Genomic DNA, 22280 nt, shown 5'->3' on the forward strand with positions numbered 1-22280 from the left:
GCCGATCCATGTGGTTCCTAGGCTCAGATTTTTCCCCAGGTGAAGTCGGCTGCCCACGCAAGGTGGGTCAAACCCTGGGTAACCCACACTATCTGTTGCAGCCTCTTTCCTCAGCTCTTTTCCAGTTAGAACGTCAGTTCCATGAAAGGGGATTTGTGTCTAGATTTTCAATGCACCAGACTGAAAGGCCTGATCTTGGCAGCTGAGTCAAACTCACTCTGCTGCTTCCTTCCAAGATGCTGGGCTCGGCACCTGCTACAGAGGAGTGCGCTATAAATACACCTGGATCACAGCTTTTCATCCCCCCACCGCCCCCACCTATTATCTCCTCCGTTCCCTATCTGTGGGATAATAGCATGATCCAGGGACTGCAGGGAAGGCTCGACCTGCCAGAGTGCTGCAGTCTTATGCCTGTCTCCAGGACCTGATACCAGCAGATGGAGTTACCTGATAAGCCAGCCTGCTAGCCTCTCACTAGGACAGACTCCCTACGGCTCTAACCTTGCTTTGCTATGTCTGACCTTTGAACCACCCAGGCAGAAAGATGATGCTGTTGGCTCGGGGAAAGATCACTGCCAAGTCCCACACTCAATTCTGGAAAGCATCCATCCTCATCCTCAGGAACCGTGATTCCAAACACAGCCCTGGGGAGTCTTCTGACAATACACAAACACCCACATTCACTGTCTTCCATGTCTGTATTCTTCATGCTATGGTGGCAAAGGCCTAGAATTACAGCTACTTGGGATGCCAAGGGAGGATGATCTCAGGTCCAGCTAGCCTGAGGTACATAGCAAGATGCTGTCTCAATAGGCAGACAGACAAGCATGAGGAAATGTTCATGTATATTGTAAGTGAAAAAAAATCATATAGTTACACATGAGTATTTAACTTGTTTGTTTGTTTTTCAAGACTGCTTCTCTATGTAGCCCTGGCTGTCCTAGAACTTATTCTGTAGACTAGGCTGGCCTTAAACTTAGAGATCCACAAAGTCCCTCCCTTTTTCCTTCTCTTCCTTTCCCCTTCATTTTTTGTAAAGAAAACTTTCACTTGTCCTTTTGTACCTTACTAGTACTGTGTGTACATGACACAGGTGTGAGGGAGCACAATGCTCACATGCAGATCAGGGGACCTCTTTGGGGAGCTCTTCCTATGCCATTGTGGGTCTGAATTCAGGAAGTCAGGGTTTCGAGGCAAGAGCCTTTACCCACTAAATCATTTTGCTGGGCATCCTTTCATTTTGCTTTTTCTTCATCCAAGCATATGTCTTAAAAACAAGTCCAACTTACCCTGAAACTCTGAACGATTATATCAAAACACTAAAAACATATCAAAGTCCACTCAGCCCTCAGCTGCCATCAGCAGCTGCAGGATCCTCTGTGGTCACAGCTGCAGACTTAATTACCCTCCCCCAAAGACCTTGAGTCCCTTTTCCTTAAAAGCAGAGCGCCCACATCAAAGGCTCTGTGCTCTTTCCTGTCCTAAACCCTGCCTGGGGCCCTCCGCACGCTGTTCTATTTTTCCCTCCCATTTCAAGCCACCCTGTGTTGCTAAAACTAAGTAGCTGAGCGGACCACTCTCAGCCCCATGCTTCACTTGAGACAGACAGGATAGACTCAAGAGTTTAAAGACCACAGTCATTCTTCTGCAGTCGCCTCACTCCAGGGTGAATACCGTCTTCTTGTCTTTGCGCCATCAAGGCTGCTCCAGGCCTGCACACAGTGGGTACTTCAAACTTACTGAATAAATAATGAACTTCTGATAGCCCGAGTCCTACTCCTGAGGGGCCAGGCTGGGTCACTGACAGCACCCTGTGCACAGGACTCCTCTACTCTCCACTTGAGAAATGAGGAGCCTGAGGCTGGGGGGCGGAGCGACTTCTCAGATCACCGCCTCCCCTTCTTCTCAGCCAGCCCCTGATCTCTGGTGCCCCCACGCTGTCCTTCACACTCTTCTGGGTTCCCTCTTGCTGCTCAGCATCGACCCTCTCGTGCTGAGATGAGACACCTGAGTGGCACCATTAGGAACAGCAACACTGTCTTCCTTCCTGGGCAAGGGGCAACCCCAATAATTTGTTCCCTGAGACAGAACTCTATGGCCCTCAACTCAGGTCTCCCTCAGTCTCCTCTCAAGGGTTACTGCACAGTACTCACTTGGGTGCATAGGCCCAAGCACCCTGGTTTCCTAAACCTACACTTCCCCCACACAAGTGGGCCTACCTCTACCTTTGGCTCACGCTCAGGTCCTCCTCCTCTGGTGGCCCGAGGGACACTCAGGGAAGTAGTCAGGCTGGTGGTCACACCTGGCTCAGAAACGTTCAATGATTTAAAAGAGTAAAGCCAAGCTGAGTAACCGACTGTGCATGCCTGCCATCCCAGCGCTCAGGAGATGGAGGCAGGAGGATTGGAAGTGTGAGGTCGTTCTCGAATATACAGCAAATTCAAAGCCAGTCGGCCATAGGAGCCCCTATGGTAAAGAAATAAAGTAATGCACACACACTGAGCCATTCATACCTACTGAATAGGAGTGTTCTCAATAAACCAGCATGTGGGGCTGCTGCTTTCTCTTCTTAGCCCAGGCCCAGCGCAGATCTCCAGGAGAGAGGGCCTGGCCTATAGCAGGTGCTCAACAAATATTTGCTCAGTTAACAAAAAGTTTATGGAGAATTGAACTGAGAGGCACTCCAGAGTCCATCTAGAAAAGACTGCTGCTACTTGGGAAAACTGAAGCTCAAAGAAGATGGCTAGAGGGTCACCTTTAATTACAGGAGGCAGAGGCAGGTGGATTTCTGAGTCTGAGGCCAGCCTGGTCTACACAGAGACACATAGACCAGCCAGAGTGACGTAGTAAGACCTGATCATAAGTAGTACCACCACCACCACCACCACCACCACCACCACCACCACCACCACCACCACCACCACCACCACCACCACCACCACCACCACCACCACCACCACCACCAGAGTGTCTGACCCAAGGTTCTAGAATCTATAGGCCTGAATGCCTAGTGCAGCGCTCACTGCTGTCATTTGTCCCTGGTGACATCACTAAGATCAGGGCTGCAGGTGAACTGTGGTGAAACTCATCTAATGCAGCTATCAAGCCAGCCTCCCTACTGACCACTTGGGACACACTGGACATCAAGTGCCCTTTGCCCCTGTACTTGGGACTAACCAAAGCACCCTGAAGTTCATGGGCTCAAGTGAAGATGAGGTGAGAACATGGGCTCAGAGGGGCTGGAAAGTTCCATGAGATGTGAGAGGTACCAATTAATAAACCATCGCTGTGTCCCACTGTGGCTGAGCTATCGGTAAACCTTCCCTTCTGACATTTCACTCAGCTCCTTTGTTTACTCTGTTTAGCGGTGCTGCAGAGCCAAAAACCTACCCCTCCTTCTCCTGTGCTTCCACTGCTAGGTGAATAGAAATTCTACCAGTAGGCAATCCTGGCCAGCATGGGCACTATTTCACCTCAGACCTAGCTCACAGGCTCAGTTTAGTATGTGATGAACTGTTCTGGACTCTGTGGTGGAAGGAGCAAGGATAGACCCTGTACCACAACAGTGGTAAAGGTCTGACCCTACCCTCACAACCTCAGACTTGCAGACGTCCCCCCCTCAAGCTTCCCAATAATGGAACAATGGAGTCTGATCTCTAAGTCTCTTCAGACTGGACATTTCATGGTCTGCTGCTCACCACAGATATGCCCGGCACCTTGCCCGTGTAAGGTACACACTGGAGATAAGACATTCACAATCTGATACAAGAAAAGGCACTGAGTGGGTATGTTAGTCTACTGTGGCAGATCCTAAGACTGGCTATGGAAGGAAAGGGCTTTCTAGCAGTGCACATGGTTCAGTTAAAGGTGGGAAGGTCAGAGAGGTAGCTCTGGGGTAAAATTAAAAAGATAGAAGGGGGGAAGGTGGAGAACCAGGTGTGGAGACATCTATCATCCTAACCCTTGGAAGGAGAGGCATGAACACTCCCAGACGTTCAAGGCCAGCCTGGTCTACACATAGAGTTCCATAGGAAGATCCTGTCTCAGAAATCAGATAACCAAACTAACAACACTACCTCATACAAATGAAGGTGGCGGGGCCAGAGAGATGGCTCAGTGGGTAAGAGCACTTGTTGTTCTTCCAGAGGTCCTGAGTTCAAATCCCAGCAACCACATGGTGCTCACAACCATCAATAAAGGGATCCGATGCCCTCTTCTGGCCTGCAGATGTAATGCAGCAGAGCACTCTGTAATGCAGCAGAGCACTCATGCATAAAATAAATGGGGGGGGGGGGATGAAGGCAGCTAAAGAATAAAACCAGGCAGAGTCAACAGCCAATGTGTCTAACAGCTTCTATCTCAGTCTGTGCTCTATGGGGTGCTAGAGACCAAAGTGCTCTGCCTTATCCCTGGAAGTTTGGGGAGCTCTGTGGGTGCTTCCAGGGAACCTGACCTTGAACACCCAGGTTAGAAAGGAGACACCAAAACCTCTGTAGGTGCTTGTTCTTTCTTGTCCCCACAGGATGGCCTCTCCCTCTGGTCTCTCTACTGCTTTCCTTGGTTCTGTAGACTACAGAGGCCCTGGGATGTGCCAAGAGTCTGAGTCTGCAGCTGCAGTCCTCATTGCTAGGGCAGAGTCCATTACAACTCCTAAATGCTTCCCAAATGCATTTGAAAGGTCATTTCCTGTTTTCTTTTCCTTTTTAAAATGATGAAACACTTTGCAGGAGTTACAGAAAAAGCAAGCAGACTATTTTTACAGAGTACACGGAGTAAAGGAGTAAGGAGCCTTGTGAAAGGTTTCTTAGAGTGGGCAAAACTGCCCAGCATCTCTAAGGCCAGAGTGGGCTTAGATATCTAATAGAGAGGTCAGGATCTACTAAACCAGCATTTCTCCAGTCATCTCTGTGAAGGAAGCTAGAAGCAGACAGGCCACAGGGCTGGCCTCCAAGTGCTCCTCCCGAATGCCCCAGGGCACATGCAGTGCACAGTGCACCCCTGTGCAGGGAGAGGCTTTGATCAGAGGCTTTGACCAGCGGGCTCCTGGCTCATGGAAGGAAAGCCCAGGCTTTCATGGTGCCACTGTGGGACTTGCTGTGGGAGATGTTGTAATGGGAGGAAAGGGTAGGGGCTAGGCAGACAAGGCCATCAGTTAGAACTTCTCCCCCAAACCTCAGTCCCATTGTCTTCCTTTAAATACTGTTGATAATCCCCAAAGAGTTTCAAGCCTTAGAACGTGTGAATCTCCCCACTTTGTATACACATTGTATCACTGGACTTCCTCATCAACACAGCAAACGTCACTGTCAAGTTATCAGCCCTCACTCCCCTTCCCAGCTGCCCTCCCCTTCCCAGTCTCCCCTGTTCACTGGTAGCTGGAGTTGAAAGCTGGGAGCCTTTCTTGATCATTCTCCTCTGCCACCTGCAGTTTGTCACCAGGTTTCATCGTTTCTGCTTGCAAAACAATTCCAGTGTGCCCACTGTCTACCCGCTAAGTGTCATGCAGAGGCCCTCAACACAGTCCTGCAATTCCTCTTACCCCAAAACAATTTCCCATGCAGCCCCTGAGTTGTTCTTGAAACAGAAATTGGGCTGTGGGATTCCTCTGCTCATTCAACATCAACAAAACCCTAACCTCTCTTGTCAGCCCCACACTCCCCCGCTGTCCCGCATTGACCTTCCCCACTGTCCTTCCCAGTCTTTCACCATGTCTACTTTCTTCATGGTCTATTTCTGCTGTCACACTGGACCCTCTAATTCTCAAACCTAATGTAATTCCTGGCTTTCCCAAGCCTCTTCCTCTGCCTGAAGCATCCTTGGACACTCTCACCTCCTGTACACTGTAGACAGACAGGTGGCACTCTAGCCTGGCATTCTTAAAGGTTCCTGCTTTGAGGTCTGCAGGACTCAAAACCACCAGGGTCCCTGTCTTACTGTCTAAGTCAATAAGACCTGGAGCCTGGAGGCTAACACAGTGGACCTAACTAGGGTGTTGGAGGCCAATGTCTGTCCCAGAGTTGGCCAACTTACCTGACCGAGGGACGAGCAAGAAACATTAATGCCTTGCTTGTGGCTGTGGGATTTTCAAGGCTCACCAACAGCAGAGATCCCAGTGGTGTCTCTCTGGCTGTATACCAAGTCTAAGACAAAGAAATCACTACTGTGGCTATTTTGCTAAAGATAGGAGGTTCAGAGAGGGCAGCAGCTTGCCCAAGGTCACACGGCACAGGAGGTTCAGAGAGGGCAGCAGCTTGCCCAAGGTCACACAGCACATGCAGAACAGGAGCTGGTCTGTTACAGCTGACGCATGGAGGCGACCTGTGACGTGCACTCATGTCTAATGAGACTGTTTTAGAGTCTCTTTTCTTTTGTCCTTTTTTTTTTTTTCTCCTGCCTACCCAGCCACCACAGTCTCTAGCCTCAAAGAAAGAATTTCAAAAAGGAGAGCAGAAAACAGGCAAGGCTCATGAAAATATTCCACTGTGCTCGCCAACACAAACAGCAGATGCATTCACCACGCTTAAGCAAAGTTCTCTGCTCAGTCTTCTCACTTGTGCTTTCTGGTTTCCAGTCAAAGTCTCACAATGTATCCCAGGCTGACCTCAAACCTCTGATTCTCCTGCCTCAGCCTCCCTCACGTTGAGTACAGGCTAGTAACCCCCACACCTAGTCCTCTTCATTGGATTTTGTACTTGAGATCAAATTGTTCAGTCTTTTCACCAATGTTTGGTTGAGTCTATAAATTTTTTAAATTTATTTATTCAATTCACTTAACATCCAAATATCAGCCCCCCCTTACCCCATGTGCTTCGAAATTCTTACTTCTTTTCTTTTCTTTTCTTTCTTTTTTTTTTTTTTCGGAGCTGGGGACCAAATCCAGGGCCTTTTGCTTGCTAGGCAAGCGCTCTACCACTGAGCTAAATCCCCAACCCCAGTGCTTCGAAATTCTTAATCCACAGCAATAGAAAAAAAAAATTGGGGATATCAATTTTAAAGCCCCACCCTTTTAGCAGCCCTGTCCTACCCAGCAGGCAGGGCTGTGTTGTGACTTCTGTGGTTCTAAGGGGCCATTGGGATAAAACAGAAAACAGTCTTGCCAGACCTCTCCATGGCTAGGCACACTTCTCCCCAACTCTCCACACTTGTGCCTATTTAAGCTTAGTTGGGGCTCAGCTTCGAAGCAAAACTTCCAGAAAGGGGCAGCCTCCCTCTCCTCTCCTATGGAGGGGGGCAGGAAGGGAAATCACTTCCAGGCAGGCTCGCCAAGGTCCCAGGCTGGGCTAAGCTGCAGCTCTGCTGGTGGCAGGTGGGTGCCTCTGGGCATGGTTCCCCAACCTTAGGGGTCCCACGTGCAAACGGAGGGAAAGCAGCCATCTATCTCAGTAGTAGTTCTATAACACACCTACATCTAAAAAGCTGGGGATGTAAGTCGGTGACAGCACTGGCCTAGCATAGCACAGTCCCGGGCTGCTGTTCCAGCACCATCCAGAAAGTACATAAGGGAACGAGGGCCCAATTTAAATCCTTTTGGATGAGTTACAAGCTGGCTTTAGAACTAACTTCATTTCTTCCATTTTCTCTCTTTCATTTTTGGGAGGCCCTGGGGATCCAACTTGGAGCCTCCATATCCTCCTGAGCTATACCCAGTCTAATGTCTAACATAGGATGAAGGCTGGCGTCTGACTCTAGGATGAAGTCAGGGAGTCTTACTCTCCTGACTCTCCTTGGACACCTTTCTCCAGCACGTGAGAAATACAGGAAGTCAGGGGCTGCCGTAGAGGAGTCAGGCACCGACCACTGCACAGCCCGTGTTAATCCTGCTCCAGTCACTATCTAGGTGTGCCACAAGTACCTAGGCTGCTGCTCAAAGGCTGGCCTACAGAAATCAAGAGAGACAGTAACTTCCTACTGCATTTCCACTCCTGGGAATCGAGGTGATGTGGTATGCAACAGTGGAGAGCTGGAGCAAAGGAGTCACTTCCAGTTCAGGTTTCCTCTCCAGCTCCTCTAAGAATCCTGCCATAGTCACCCCCCAAAATACACTGAGCAGGATGAAAAAATTTATTATTATTTCTACAATAGTCATCCATTCATCCAAAAACTTACTGATCACTCACAGTACTAGATTTGAGACTACATGCTATGTACACAAAACAGCCAGACACAAATATGGCCTTGAAGAAGCTCAAGGTCTAGCAAGGAAGACTGAAAAAAGCTTAACTCTTCACAAGTTACAGAGTGTGAGGCACACAGGAGAATTGCTAGAAGCACTGGGTGTGCTTTCAAACTTCCTCAGTGGGTCTGTAAATGACAGATGGGATGGGACATTGGTATAACAGCCCTTGGTGACATTTTACTGATGGGAAGCATGACAGCCCATATACCTGGTAAGCGGGAAGAGTTTAGGAATACTCAGGCTTTCATATATAAACCTTTCAAATGTCACAAACATTGGCAGCTAGAAGCCATAGTAAAAAGGAATAGGCAGAATGACAGAGGACACCTGGCACCTTCCTCAGGTGTCTGTGTATGAGCACAAGTGTATACACACACACACACACACACACATAAATAAATCCTATAAAACCTCCTGCCCCTTGCCTACATCAGTTCCAGAGTGATCTAGATCAGACACATGCTCAGAGCTCTTAGCTAATAAAAGCATCTATAAAATACATTAGGATCAACTTTCATGTCTCTAGTTATTCCCTGGGGATGGATATGGCCATAGCATCAGGATTCTCAGGTTATTACTCTAAGTGTCAAAGCCCTCATCTGGAGACATAAAGTAGATTAGCAGTCACTTGGGACAGGGGAGGGAACAAGAGGGTGATGGCAAAAGGGTGCAGGGTTTCTTTATGGGTGAGGGAGATGTAGGTGATTACAGCTGAAGGGCACTGACTTGTATTCTTCAATGGGTGAGTACTATGTGGTATGTGAATTCATAAAGCTGCAGGAAGAAAACACACATTCTAATTCTAATGGAGAGAAACCCTGCTCATGTAGACACTAATGCACTGGCATATTACGCCCTAAGCCTTCCTTCAGGATTTTAGGTCACTCTTATGAATGTAGCTTCTCAGACAGACAACCACACAGAACAGCCCACAGTGTCTGGGCTGTATGCCCTATGGAAAACAGTTCCTTATTTTTCTACCTTTTCCCCTAAAAATAAGGCAGGTGAGCAGCTGTGCTTTAGTTACACACTTCTGACTGGCTCACTGGCTGTGTAATCCATGCAAGTCACTCAGACTCACATAACAATCAGTTTCTCCACATGTAAAACAACAGCACCCACTTCCTTAGGGCATTATGAGGATTAAATATGACAGCATGCAAGGTGCATTTATTGGTACCCATGGCAGTGGATGCCAGACTGAACTGAAGCTTGCAACATTATTTTATTTTGTTTTTTTTAAGCAGGGTTTTCCTCCCTCCCTCCTCCCTCCTCCTCCCCCCTCCCTCCTCCCTCCGTCCCTCCCTCCCTCCGTCCGTCCTTCCTTCCTCTTGTTGTTATTGTTGTTTTATTTGTTTGTTGTTTGAGACAGGGTTGGTCTGTGTAGCCCTGACTGTTCTGGAACTCACTCTGAAGATCACCAGTCTCAAATTCACAGAGATCTGCCTGCCTCTGAGTACTTTGATTAAGGTGCATGCCACAGTGCTCAGAACCAATCAATGCTCACAATGTACACATCATCAGTGTTGCTCACAACTGTCCTTGCATAGACTCAAACCAGTAAACTCATGTCATGTTCAGAGCACTTAGGGGTTGAGTGGGATGAGATGAGAGCCAGGCTGTACATTTTATGATGAGAGTCTGGAACATCCCACAGAGCAGCTGCGAGCTTCAGCAATCCTAGGTCACCAATCTCAGCTCACCCTTGGCAGAAATACCATAATCCTGGCACCTGGAAGTGCAGATGGCCTACAGTGCGGGAATTATCTCTAGAGCAAAAGTTCTCAAATTCCAAAGGTCAAAAATCCGTTTGACAATTTAAGGAAAACGATGGACATTTACCAAGAAAATGTGTATCTGTAAGCATCAAGGGGTGCTCATGACTATAGAATCCTGGAGTCCTTCGGTCTTCCCACAAAGCTCAGCAGTGTCAAGGTGGGACAGGGCTCTGGTCCTCAGTGTTCCAAAAGCAGCTGCAGCAGAGGCTACACCCTCTTAAGCTGGACCTGGGTAGAAAACACCCTGGGAACTGACAGCTGCAAATACGCATCTAGGGGATTCCCAGAGGTCCTAAGTCAGAAGAGGACACAGCCTGGGTCCTGGGAAGCAGCTGGCAGGCAGGGCACACAGGCTGATGAGCAGGGCGAGAGCGCTATTCTCATGGGGGCTTCCCACTAGAGACACTGGCTCTGCAAGCAGAGAAGAGGCCCAGCAGAGGGGCTGGAGGGCGGAAATGCCCCAATCCTGGGAGTTTAGAGAGGGGAGGAGCGAAGAGGGAGTAGACTGTGCCCTGCTTACAGGAGATGATGGCACTGGAAGGAGGTGGGGGCTGAGCTCTGGGGAAGAAGCCGAGTCAAGAGCTCCACATTACATGGTGCCAAGGGAGCAAAGCACAGACCATCCCTCAGTCTTGGGTTCTTTACTGTAAAAACAGTGCCATGGAGGACTGCTGCCACAGTAAAGAAAATAGGTGCTACTTTCTCTAAGTCCTCTCCATCTAAAACTGTGAAGAAGCACGAACAGAAGTACAGGATGAGGATTGGAAGCTCTCTCTGCCAAGAGTTCAAAGCCTGGTCTTAGTACACAGTTATGGAGAGATGTTGAACCTCCTCAAACCCCTAGTTCTTTGCCTGTGAAGTGGGGATAACACTTCCTCACATGCTGAACTAGAAACTAAAAATATTAAGTACATAGTTCTTGGCCCAGATAAGATATTCAAGGCAGGAGTTGCTACCATCCAAAAAATGAAGTAAAAACCTACACTTTTGAGTAGATGAAAAATAAAAGGCATAGAGCTTTTTAAGAGGCCAGGATGAAATGAAATGTTGGTTGCCACCTTCTGGCTTTTGATCGTTGGCCAACTGATGCGATTTCTAGAAGCTTAGGGTTCCCGCTCTGTAAACCACAGATAACAACATGAGTTGCTGAGTAAGATGCCAGGAAGAACATGGCCCACGATGCATTCTTATTTCTGTGCTAGAGTGAAAACCACTTTCTAGATGGCAAAACAGCTCACCAGGGTTAAATGACAGCTTCCAATGACCTGGATAGACATTTAAACCTTTTCACCATTATGGTGGTAAAATTCAAAAATAAAACATTATATATTTAGATATTAAATCACCTAAATGATTACCACATTTAGCTAATTACAAGTCTATCACCTCACTTTTGTGAAGAGACAACCTAAGATCTGTTCTCTTAGCAACTGTCAGGCACCCAACACATTGTTACTAGCACTAGTTGTCATTCTGTACGTTAGACTTATTATTGTTATTCATTGAATAGCTGCAAGTTTGGGGTCTTTAGCCAACACAGTTTCATTCCTCACCCCTCACTCTGTTTCTCTAAGTTTTTTAAATTCCACATAGAAAGGAAATCATGTGGAATTTCTTTTCCCCTGCTGGCTTGTTTTTCTAAAGATAAGTGTCTACCATATCCACACCCTTTTACGAATGACAGTCTACCTTTCCACTTCAAGTAATATGCATGTGCATACAACATGGCACCCCCCCCCACACACACACACACTACTTTCTCTGCCCATTCATCTGTCGCTGGACACGTAGATGCTAACATATCCTGGCTACTTGAACCACGATGCTGTGGTGAACATGGGACCGCAGACATCTACTTAGAAGACTAACTTTATTTCCTTAGATAAATACATGGCAGTTTCTAGATCATGTGGTAGTTCTATTATTAATTTGGGGTGTTATCTTATTTTTGAGACAGAGTCTCACTGTGTAGCTCAGCCAAGCCTCAAACTCACAGCAATCCTCCTCCCTCAGTCTCCCGCATGTGAGGATTATAGGTGTGAACCACCAAACCTGGCTACTTTTAATTTTTTGAGAACCTCTCCAGTTCTCCATAACAGCTATGCTAATTTACATTCCAACATAATGATCAAGCGCCTCTGAGCTCTCCGAACCTTCCACAGCCGTGCTCTGAGCACACGTGAGGTGGCTAACTCACTCAGTTAAACTGTATTTTCTCTGATGATTGTAGGCTGACATCTGTCAGCCATTTGTATGTTACCCTAAGGAATTAATTATTGGAGTGGAGCAGTGAATGTGTAGTTCTAGCTCTAGGGAGGTAGAGGCAAGAGGACTGTGATTGTAAGGCAAGCCTGGACTAATATAAAGCCCTGTCTCAAAAGAGCAAAAAAGGAAAAATTTAAAAGGCCAGGTATTAAGAGCCATGTGTGTAGCACATGACTAGTGCCATTATTTGGGAGCAGCGGGCAGGAAGGCCAGGAATTAAAGAACCCCTTAGCTGTGGAGAGAGCCTGAAGCTAATGTTGGCTACAATGTTTTCTTGGTTGTTGTTTATTTAAAGTATGTGTAGGGGTTTTCTGATTCTAGAGAGATATTGCTCAGTAAAGTGTTTACTTAGCATGCACTAGACCCTGGGGTTCTATCTCTGGCACCACAGAAACCAGGTGTGACAGTACCAGGGAGGCAAAGGCTCAGGAGTTCAAGGCCAGGGCTCAGTAGTCTAGAGCACTTATTCTTGCAGAGGACCTGGGCTTGGTTCCCAGTACCCACACAGTGACTCACAACCATCTGTAACTCTAGTTCTAAAGGATCCAATACCCTCTGCTGACCACCAGTAGTAGTACAGGCAGTAGGCATGCATGTGGTACACAGATAAATACACAGGTACATGTGGTACATTCAGATAAAAACTCATACATATAAAATACATATAAAATAATAAACACCTTTGATTCCAGCACTCAGGAGGCAGAGGCAAGCGGATCTCTGAGTCTAAGGCCAGCCTGGTCTACAGAGTGAGTTCCAGAACAACCATGGGTACACAGTAAAGGATGAGTGTTTACCACAAGGCTTGCTAGTTCTAAAATCCTTCTGTTAGCCATGGCCAAGCACATACCTAGTCTTTAGTCAGCCATTTGTTTGCTCCTCTCTAAAGGGGACATCATTGGAGGGAGGCCCTTAACATGGGTTGCTGGCAGCTACTGAAACCCTAATATCCTTGTGAGGATTTCAGCAGTACCTTACATGACAAACAGGCAGAGGGATTCCTGTCAAAGCCCTAACTGGGCACGTCCGCAGAGGAAAGAGAGAGGAGAGAGGGAGAGCCCACCATCCTCCAATGGACAGACGAGCAGCTGTGCTCTCAGGGATGAGGGCCTTGTGCAGGGCTACTTGGACTCTGCTTTCCACTGAGTGACTCTCTCTGCCCACCGCCTCCTCATTCTCTCCAAGGAGATCATCTCTCCCAGACTCTGTCACCATTCCTCAGCAGGGTCCACAGGCAGGAGGAGCACAGGCCCTGAGGAAAGGCTGTGATAGCAGATGGAGAGGGTAAGAAAATTAATGTGGCCCAGTTTCCAGAAAAGTCACCTTTCTAAGTCTAACTCACATGGCTCCTGGAATATCACTCGGTGACTCTTTGCTTAGAAGTAACAGGAGCCATTTGCAAACTCCAGCCCTGGCCCATGCTCTACACGACACAGGCCCATGCACACCCCTGCCTCCCTCTCCAGCCTCTGGGCCTTCCCAGTGCTGCTCCAGAAGGCCGGAGGCCTATAGCCTGTTTGTCACACTCCACTCCAGGCCCCCTCACCTGCTTCTGCACTCGGTGCAGATAGCAGTCACTCATCTAGTGACCAGACCCTTAAGTTTCATGAGGGCGAGGACTACTCTGCTATTTCTGCTGTGGTATCCAGTATCCACCTCACACTTGCTCACAGACTGAGATAAAAGATATTTTTACAAGACTGTCTTCCTCACACATCCCTGACTGAGCAACAAAAGCACAACAGTCCAGAAGAGATGAGCCAGGTTCCCAAATCCTTTCTGACCATTCTAGTTGTGGCTAAGACCTGGTAGAAATGGTTCAACTGGGCGTAGGTGGCTTTTGTTTCTTACTCCCTTTGCAAGGACACCTTCCTGAGTGGGTAGATGTCTGTGAACTCCACACTCCCAACTTGACAATTGGCTGTGAGTCACAGGAGTTTTAGATTTGTGTGCTTTAGGTGAAAAGGTATGGTGATGTACACCTTTCCTCCCACCATTGGGAGGCAGAGGCCAGCCAGGGTAAAACAGTAAGGTTTGGGGGTGGGGGGTGGGGTAGGATGGGAACAAACCAACAATCATGCTGTCTCTTTTAGATTATGCACTGCTACACCTCTCCCAGTATGCCAGAACACCCGGCTATCACTAAAACTATGAGCACTGACCTCGGCGGCCCACTTACACCAGGTGCAGAGTTTGTCTCCAAACGGAAGGTGCCTGCCCCATCCCTCCTAACAGGACTTCGGGGCTGGGCCCATTTCTTTGGACTAGGGTTGCAGGGCTGGGCCCATTTCTTTGGACTAGGGTTTACTTTTAGTAACCAGTCTTAAAATGACAATTCCCATAACGTACCCTGGTTGTTGTAAACTCTCTTTATAATAGATACATGCAGAAAGAATGGAGTCACACCCAGCCTTGCTGATCAGCTATGACTCCCTCTGTTTGGGCACATGGCTGAAGATGCCTGCTAAGGCACCGGAAGGAAGGAGGGAAGAAAAGAATGAAGGAAGGAAGGGAGGAAGCTGTCTCTCCAATGCTAGGAAGAAACTGCGTGGATGGGCCTCATGCCTGTGGCACGGCACCATAGTATTATGTAAGCGCTGCTAGGAGCCACCCTGCCTTTTCTTCAGGCGACTATAATTCTTCTCAAACTTCATTTAGAACCTATTAGCTTTCTTTCCTTCAAGCAGGAAAATAAAAAAGGAAAAACGTGTGTAGGCAAACTTGTGATGTGGTGTACAGAGGTGCGAACCTCACAGCTCCCCACCTAGTTTAATTCCGTCTTCCTGCTTGCCTTTCTTCAGACTCTCAGTCCTGATTAACCAGTGTAGAAATCTAAGGAACCAGAGGAGATAAACCAAGGTTAGCGAGGGAGTCCGATACACTCTGGGCTGTAAACTCACCACCAAGGTTAGCGAGCGAGTCCGACACACTCTGGCTGTAAACTGACCACCAAGCCCTGAGCACAGCCTTCACGTAGACTGACCCGACGTCAGGAATTGATTCCATGGACACACTCAAGCGAGGAGAAGGTACTGTGTGAAAATGACTGTCTATATGGGGAATGGATTAAGTTCTTGGGGATCAGTATGCCAAGATACTACACAGCCATTTCAAAGTATAATACTCACATGGAAAGATATTTATGCTTTGTTTCTTACAAGAATATTGTGAAATTGCATATATTACTTCCGCTTTTGTGTGGGGACAGTCTTCCTAGGTAGTACCAACTAGCCCCACAATCTTCCCCCTCAGAGCTGAGGCAACAGGTATATGACCCCACACATGCATATGGGACAGTAAGCTGCATTTGTTTGCAGGTTGTTTGGGGAGGGGAGGAATCAAAACAGGTCTTCGCATTTTCCTGTTTTGGTTTGTCAGACAGGCTGCTGACTAGCAGGAATCCTTTGTGTTGGCATGCAGATTTCAATGACCCTAGGTCAGCCAGGGCTACAAAGTGAGGTCCTGCCTGAAAAATACATAAAGCCTAAATCAGAACACCTCCCAACCCCCAGCCCATGCCATCCAGCCCTGGGAGTGGCTGACTGCTAGGAACTGGCAACTTCAAACCACGGCATCTCTGCTCACTGGGGCTGCACCCAGCAGATGCCTTGGCTTCCACAGCTGTGAGAGCAGAAGCCCAGAGAGGGCACATGTGACCGACCACTTCTGAGGCAGTGAGTCAGAAGGAGAGCGCAGAGGCAACGCTACAATAAAGTACAAGAAGCCGAGCACTCACAACAGGCGCCCAGCCCATCAGCTCCCTGGAGGGCCTCTGTGCTCCTAGCGTTTGTTTAATTGAGAATAAAGATTTCAATAAAACAGCAGAATACCTCCATCTCTACATTTCCTAAAAGCATATTTTGCTTTGCCTCTTGCTGTACTTAACCAATGCCCTGTACGCTTCATGGCAGCGACCATGTAGGCCCACATCTCCAGGCCCTGCTGCACTTTCTTCCTCTTTTCCATCATCCACCCAGCCATCACCTTGCCAGTACACGTGATGAATGAATACTGGCTGACAACACGACAATGTTACCAACGTGAACGGAAGGTGTACTGGCTTCAGTGCTGCCAATTTTCTGCCTTTAGGCTTGCCACCACTCTCTGGAGCCTCTCCGAGTACACAGGACAACAGGTTTGTTTTGTTGAAACAGGGGATTTTGTAACAGAACGTTTACTCCTTTACCAGACTGTGTACAATTAAAAATCTTATTCCTGGGAGGCTGGCTCACTAGTTGTGTTCAGATGCTGGAGTACACATGGCATAGTTCACAAATGCCTGTGTGTCTATAACTCTGGCTCCAAGGGATCTGACCCCCATGGGCACGCACACACACACGCACCCACACACACACCCACACACACACACACACACACACACATAATGTGTTATGTGTGTGGTGTGTGTATGCATATATATATATGTATGTGTATATATATGTTTTACTCTAAGTTAGTAATATTTATGTTTATATTTATTTTTTTCTAGTCATTTACTTAGTTGAGATAGGGTCTCTCTACATACCCCTGGAAATCACTATCTGCACCAGGCCTGCCTCCAAAACAGAGTTCCACCTGCCTCTGCTGTAGGAATGATAGGATTAAAGGTGTGTATCACGCCAAGCCTGGCTTCCTTTTATTTCTTTAATCCTGAGAAAGCTTTTTGTCCTGGGGGGGTGGTGTTTATTTTTAACTTCTTGTTCTGTTACATTATTATACATTTAGTTTGATATCTTTTTTGTTTTGTTTTTTAAAGAATTATTTATTTATTATATATAAGCACACTGTAGCTGTCTTCAGACGCACCAGAAGAGGGCATCAGACCCTATTACAAATCGTTGTGAGCCACCATGTAGTTGCTGGTATTTGAACTCAGGACCTCAGGAAGAGCAGTCAGTGCTTTTTTTTTTTTTTTAAAGATTTATTTATTTACTATATATAAGTACACTGTAGCTGTCTTCAGATGCACCAGAAGAGGGCAACAGATACCATTACTGATGGTTGTGAACCACCATGTGGTTACTGGGATTTGAACTCAGGACCTCTGAAAGAGCAGTTGTGCTCTTAACCACTGAGCCATCTCTCCAGCTCCTTTGTTTTGTTGTTTTTATGTGTCCCTGTGTGTACATTTCCTGTGTGTCCCTGTGTGTGCATCAATGTTGTGTGAGAGAAAGACAGAGACAGGGAGGGGGCTACGATGCTATCATCCATACACTTTCTAGGTCACAATTCAAAATTTTTCAGTAACTGTATGGTTGGCCACCATCTTGGCTGGTGACTATACATTTTAAAGAAGCTTTTTTAAAAAAGATCTAGGCCAGGGCCAGGCATAGTGAGCATACTTTGAGTCCAGCACTAGGAAGGCAGAGGTAAGCAGATCTATCTGAGTTTGAGAACAGCCTAGTCTACACATTAAGTTCTGGCCAAGTCAGGGCTACATAGTGAGACTCTGTCTCAAAACAAATAAATTAAAATAAAAATTAAAAGGTCATAATATCCCTCTTCATATTCCTAGCACACCACCATGCAGGAGGCCTCACACCCACTGTTTTGTCTAGGGGTCCAGACCGATGGAGGTGCAGCCCCTACCGGCTCAGATGGCAGAGGTGCCTGTAGACTGCAGTCCAGAGCATGGACTGTAACGGAGGGAGGGAGCATCACAAGAAACACTATAGAAACAAGCCAACAGAACATCACTGATGACTTTAGACTCCAAGTCACCATCCCTATAGTCACAGTTCTCAATCTGGGGCCACCCCCAGAGGGGCCACTGCACTTTGAGGAAGGTTTCCTCCACTCTCTGAAGCACAGGAGACCGGAAGGTGAAGGAACAAGTGCCTTGGCTGTGGCCACAGCTTCCAGTTGCTTCCAGCACAGCACTGCAAAGCTGTAAGCACAGGAGCTGGAGGGGCAAGCATCTGCTAAGAGAACGAGCGAGTCTCAGAGCCTCTGCTGGCTCCACTGACTGAGGGACCCACAGCCTCTCCACACAGCTCTCTTGTGCCACTTGGCACATGGCACAGTAACTGCTCACCCCCCTGCTGCCACCCCTGAATCACAGGACTTGGGAGGTAGCCCCATTATAGAGTGTTTGCCTGGCATGAACTTAGTTTAAACATCAATGCTTTGGTTAAAACAAACGATACAAACAAACAAACAAAAAAACAACCCAGGAATCATGTGGAATTTTGAGCAGGGCCTGGTATCATATACCTTTAATTTATAGCACGAAAGAGGAAGAGGCAAGAAGATTAGGAAAGGCCAGCCTCAGCTATCTAGTGCGTTTGAGACAGCCTGTCAAAACCACGAGGGATGGGAGGTAGGACACAACAATTGTGGGACCGCGATGGCAGCCCTAACCTGAGGGCACTGTGTAACTGCTTGCCCAGGAAGAAACCACTCTGTCCCTGTCATTAATGACACTTCTTCCTAGTTTCCCTGGGTGCTCTAGTTTCTATGATAATTTATACATGACTCTCCTATGTAGCTAAGGAATTCTGGTACCAGGTACCCCTTAAATAGCCATTGACCTTTGTCCTGAAATGCATGAGAGATTCTAGGGCCCTGAGAAATGGGGTTACTGATGTGAGCTAACTAACTGCTTGCTCTGGCTTCTGTAAACCCACCATTGCTGTGGGACCAGATAAAATGATAAAATGTCTCTTATAGCTGTCTAAAGGAGCTGAGAACAACCGAGGGCCATAAAGCAATTTTCTTGCCAGCTGTGGATTCCATAGAGCATGGGATAACTGCGATGCCACTGTCAGGAACCCTTCCTTTAGCACCGTTTGGCTCTAAGACTGCCATCCTTCTGCTGGCAATAAGAGTAAGTTCATTTCATCTACATTTGAATTGAGTCTAAGCCTTCAGTCTTGGCCAGTGGATTCCAACTCCACGCAGTAGGAGAGCCCTCGGCACACACTTACTGGATGACAGAGGCCATCTATGAAGTACACAGAGCTGACCTAGAGCCCTGGGACGTAAGTGTGCATTGACCACCAGATACTTCTTTCTGGGGGCTCTGAAGGTCCTTATCCTGTCCTAAAGAGCGAAATGGAAGCAGTGGTTTCTTCGAGCATAAACAAAGCTTCTCTTACACTGGGAATGCTGGCTTCATAGAGTGGTAAGTTCTAATCTGCACTTCACAGCTGAGTGCAGCTCTCAGAGAAACCATGCCTTTTAGAGGAAGCCAGGCCAGTGCTGAAGCATTTCCGGGAGGTGGTGAGCACAGCTGTGGGCCATGAGTAATAACTGTTCCCAAGAGTTCCCGCCTCTGTCTGTGTAGGAACCACTTCTGGTGCCTGTTATTCAGCTAAGTAGACTGGGTGTGCTCGCTTCTAAAGACTGCAGCGGGCAACAGTCTCTTCCTGCAGCTGCCAGGCCAGGGCCTTCTGCTCCCCCAGGAGAGTAGCACCGCTTTTTTTGGTCTCCATGCTGATGGCTAACTTGAAGTAGAACATTTGGTGTCTAAGTGACAGAAAGCAGCCCTGAAGCCTGGTTTGTAGAGCAAGAAGCATTCCTGGGGTCCTAACATACACAGCGAGTGCAGACACAGAGTCTGTGCACACACCAACACTCTCCCTGGTGTGGTAAAGCAGCAGTGTAGAGCATGCTCCCTGGTGTGGTAAAGCAGCAGTGTAGAGCATGCTCCCTGGTGTGGTAAAGCAGCAGTGTAGAGCATGCTCCCTGGTGTGGTAAAGCAGCAGTGTAGAGCATGCTCCCTGGTGTGGTAAAGCAGCAGTGTAGAGCATGCTCCCTGGTGTGGTAAAGCAGCAGTTAGAGCATGTTCCCTGGTGTGGTAAAGCAGCAGTGTAGAGCATGCTCCCTGGTGTGGTAAAGCAGCAGTGTAGAGCATGCTCCCTGGTGTGGTAAAGCAGCAGTGCAGACATGCAGCTTGGGTTTATTGTGTTGTTTTGTCATCATCTTGGTGGTGGTGATGGCGGTGTGTGCAAGTGCATGCAAGCCCACCTCTGCCATGGCGTCGTGTATGTGGAGGTCAGCCTTCCATACTCATTCTGAGAATTGAACTCAGATGGTCAGGCTTGTGCAGCAAGCTCTTTTACCCACTGAGTCACCCTGTTGGCCTTGTGTTTTGTTTTTATTTTGCTGTTTGTCTGCTTGTTTGGGGGACAGTGTCTCACAGTCCAGGTTGGCCTAGCACTCACTCTATATAGGCTTGAGGTTCAGGATAGCCTGAAATTCACGCCCATCCTCCTGCTTTAGCTTCTCGAGTGCTAGGACTACAGGTGTACCTTGCTATGCCCAGTGCCTCTGGAGTCTGGTAGTAGTGTACAGGTGGTAATTTACTGTATTTCATCCACCCCACAGCCTGCCCTGTGGACTGACCTGAGGGTGATCCCAGAAGCAGACAGGCTCTGAAGGAGGAATGAAGAGCTGCCTAGAGCATCTGAGTTAAGAGGGAGGGAAGTGGTGTCTTTCTCATCTTCTCACCAAACTCTGGATTGAAAGCATAGGCAGACTATCAGGGATCACAGAGGCCCACAGTGGTCAAGGGCCAGGAGCCAGGCAGCAGACCAGAGGGTAGACTGGGTGGGGAGTGGTAAGAAAATGAAGCATGTAGCCTAAGTCATAGATTTAGACCAAAACATCACTGCCTTCTGACTTTTATACAATACCCCTCCTCAAGTAGAGAGGGACACTGCCCAAGGGGTGACGTGGACAGAAGAACAGTGGGCCTATTTCCCATCACTTGCCACATGGGAGAACTAGGGCAACCCACCATCTTTGTGCCTCTTTCTGTGTAAGAGGGGGAAATCTCTCACAATAAAAGGGATCAGCAGAGCTGAGATGTCCAACGCACATTTGAGGAAGTTAGGAAACCCACACAGGAGCTCAGCACAGAAGTTCCTTCCACAGCCTACCTCTATTCCCAAGAAAAAACTCACCCCCAGGATGGCACAGGTCAAAAAAGCCTTGTAATCACACTATGGATGCACAAACAAGAAACTCAAGCCGCCCTCACCTTGCACATGAAAAAGACATGCCAACTCTTTCCACTCCAGTTTCCATGCAGGGACCCAGCAGCCCAAGCCCCATCCTTTCAGAGAAGCATGGTTCACTACCACCTTAGAAAAGGGGATGGCCTCTACCCAGAGTCCCCAGTGCTTGGGACCAGGCTGGGGGTGAGGCACAGAAGAAAGTCCAAGTTTCCCACTGTCCTTGCTACGGGTAGCTACAAGGTCACTATAGATGGCACAGCCACTGGGAAAGTCTGCCGCTTTAAGATAGGCCAACGGACTCTGAGAACTCTCCCTCTAACCCTGACCTTATTTCAAAGAGTTTCCAAACAATACATCCTCCTGAGGATTAGGGTCCCTGATGGCCTTAAAGACAAAGAATTAAGGAGACCTGGAACAACAGCTGACTTTTGCTATTGTTTCCATCCTGGCTGTGGACATCCTTTCTCTACAGCAGTGGTGGCCAGGACCCTAGGTTAAAAGAAAGGGCACATAGGCAAGGACAGCAATGATTTTCTCCTTCTTTCGCTCATCTTTCTTGACAAACTAAAAACTAGAATGGTAGCTTTTAAGTTCAAGTGGAATTGTTGAGGCTGAGAGATGGCTCAGCAGTTAAGAGCACTGACCCCTCTTCCAGAGGTCCAGATTTGATTACCAGTGCCCACATCAGGTAGCTCATACAAACATCTTTAACCATGGTCCCAGGGGATCCTATCAATGCCCTCTGGCCTCTAAGGGTACGTGGGGCTCAGAGTCATACAGGCATGAGTACACAGTTGCACTAGTAAGAACTAATTTAAATAAAAGCAGAATTGTCTCTTTCGTCTATGTGCCTAGCTTTCTACAGATTGTAGATCACAGGGACAGGCCACTGGAGACACAGGAATTAAAGTTACCCAATAATTATGTACATGGAGCTCGATCGACTTAAGAAAGGAGTTCAGAAGAATATGGAAATATTTACCTCCTGTGAAGATAGGCAGGGGAGTCACAGTAACCATCTACTATGGTAAAGGGTTGAGCACTGAAAGGGTGTTAACTAACAGTCATTTTGTCTAAGCCCCTCCTAAATGTTTGTAGACA

The 22280-nt window shown here is 47.7% G+C and overlaps 1 protein-coding gene across 4 annotated transcripts in view; it reads right to left on the reverse strand.

Annotated features, from left to right (window-relative positions):
• Positions 1–22280, reverse strand: part of Pkig (cAMP-dependent protein kinase inhibitor gamma) — a 66646-nt gene that overhangs the window by 7160 nt on the left and 37206 nt on the right. The window contains exon 1 of one of the 4 annotated variants that reach the window (XM_032904875.1): positions 14984–15017. The exons of the other annotated variants lie outside the window; for them this stretch is intronic. The gene's annotated coding sequence lies outside the window, so the exon portion shown is untranslated. Of the gene's footprint in view, positions 1–14983; positions 15018–22280 lie in introns of those variants that run through there. 4 annotated transcript variants of the gene reach the window in all.

This window comes from Rattus rattus, chromosome 5, assembly GCF_011064425.1.
Source record: "Rattus rattus isolate New Zealand chromosome 5, Rrattus_CSIRO_v1, whole genome shotgun sequence".
NCBI lineage: Eukaryota > Metazoa > Chordata > Mammalia > Rodentia > Muridae > Rattus > Rattus rattus.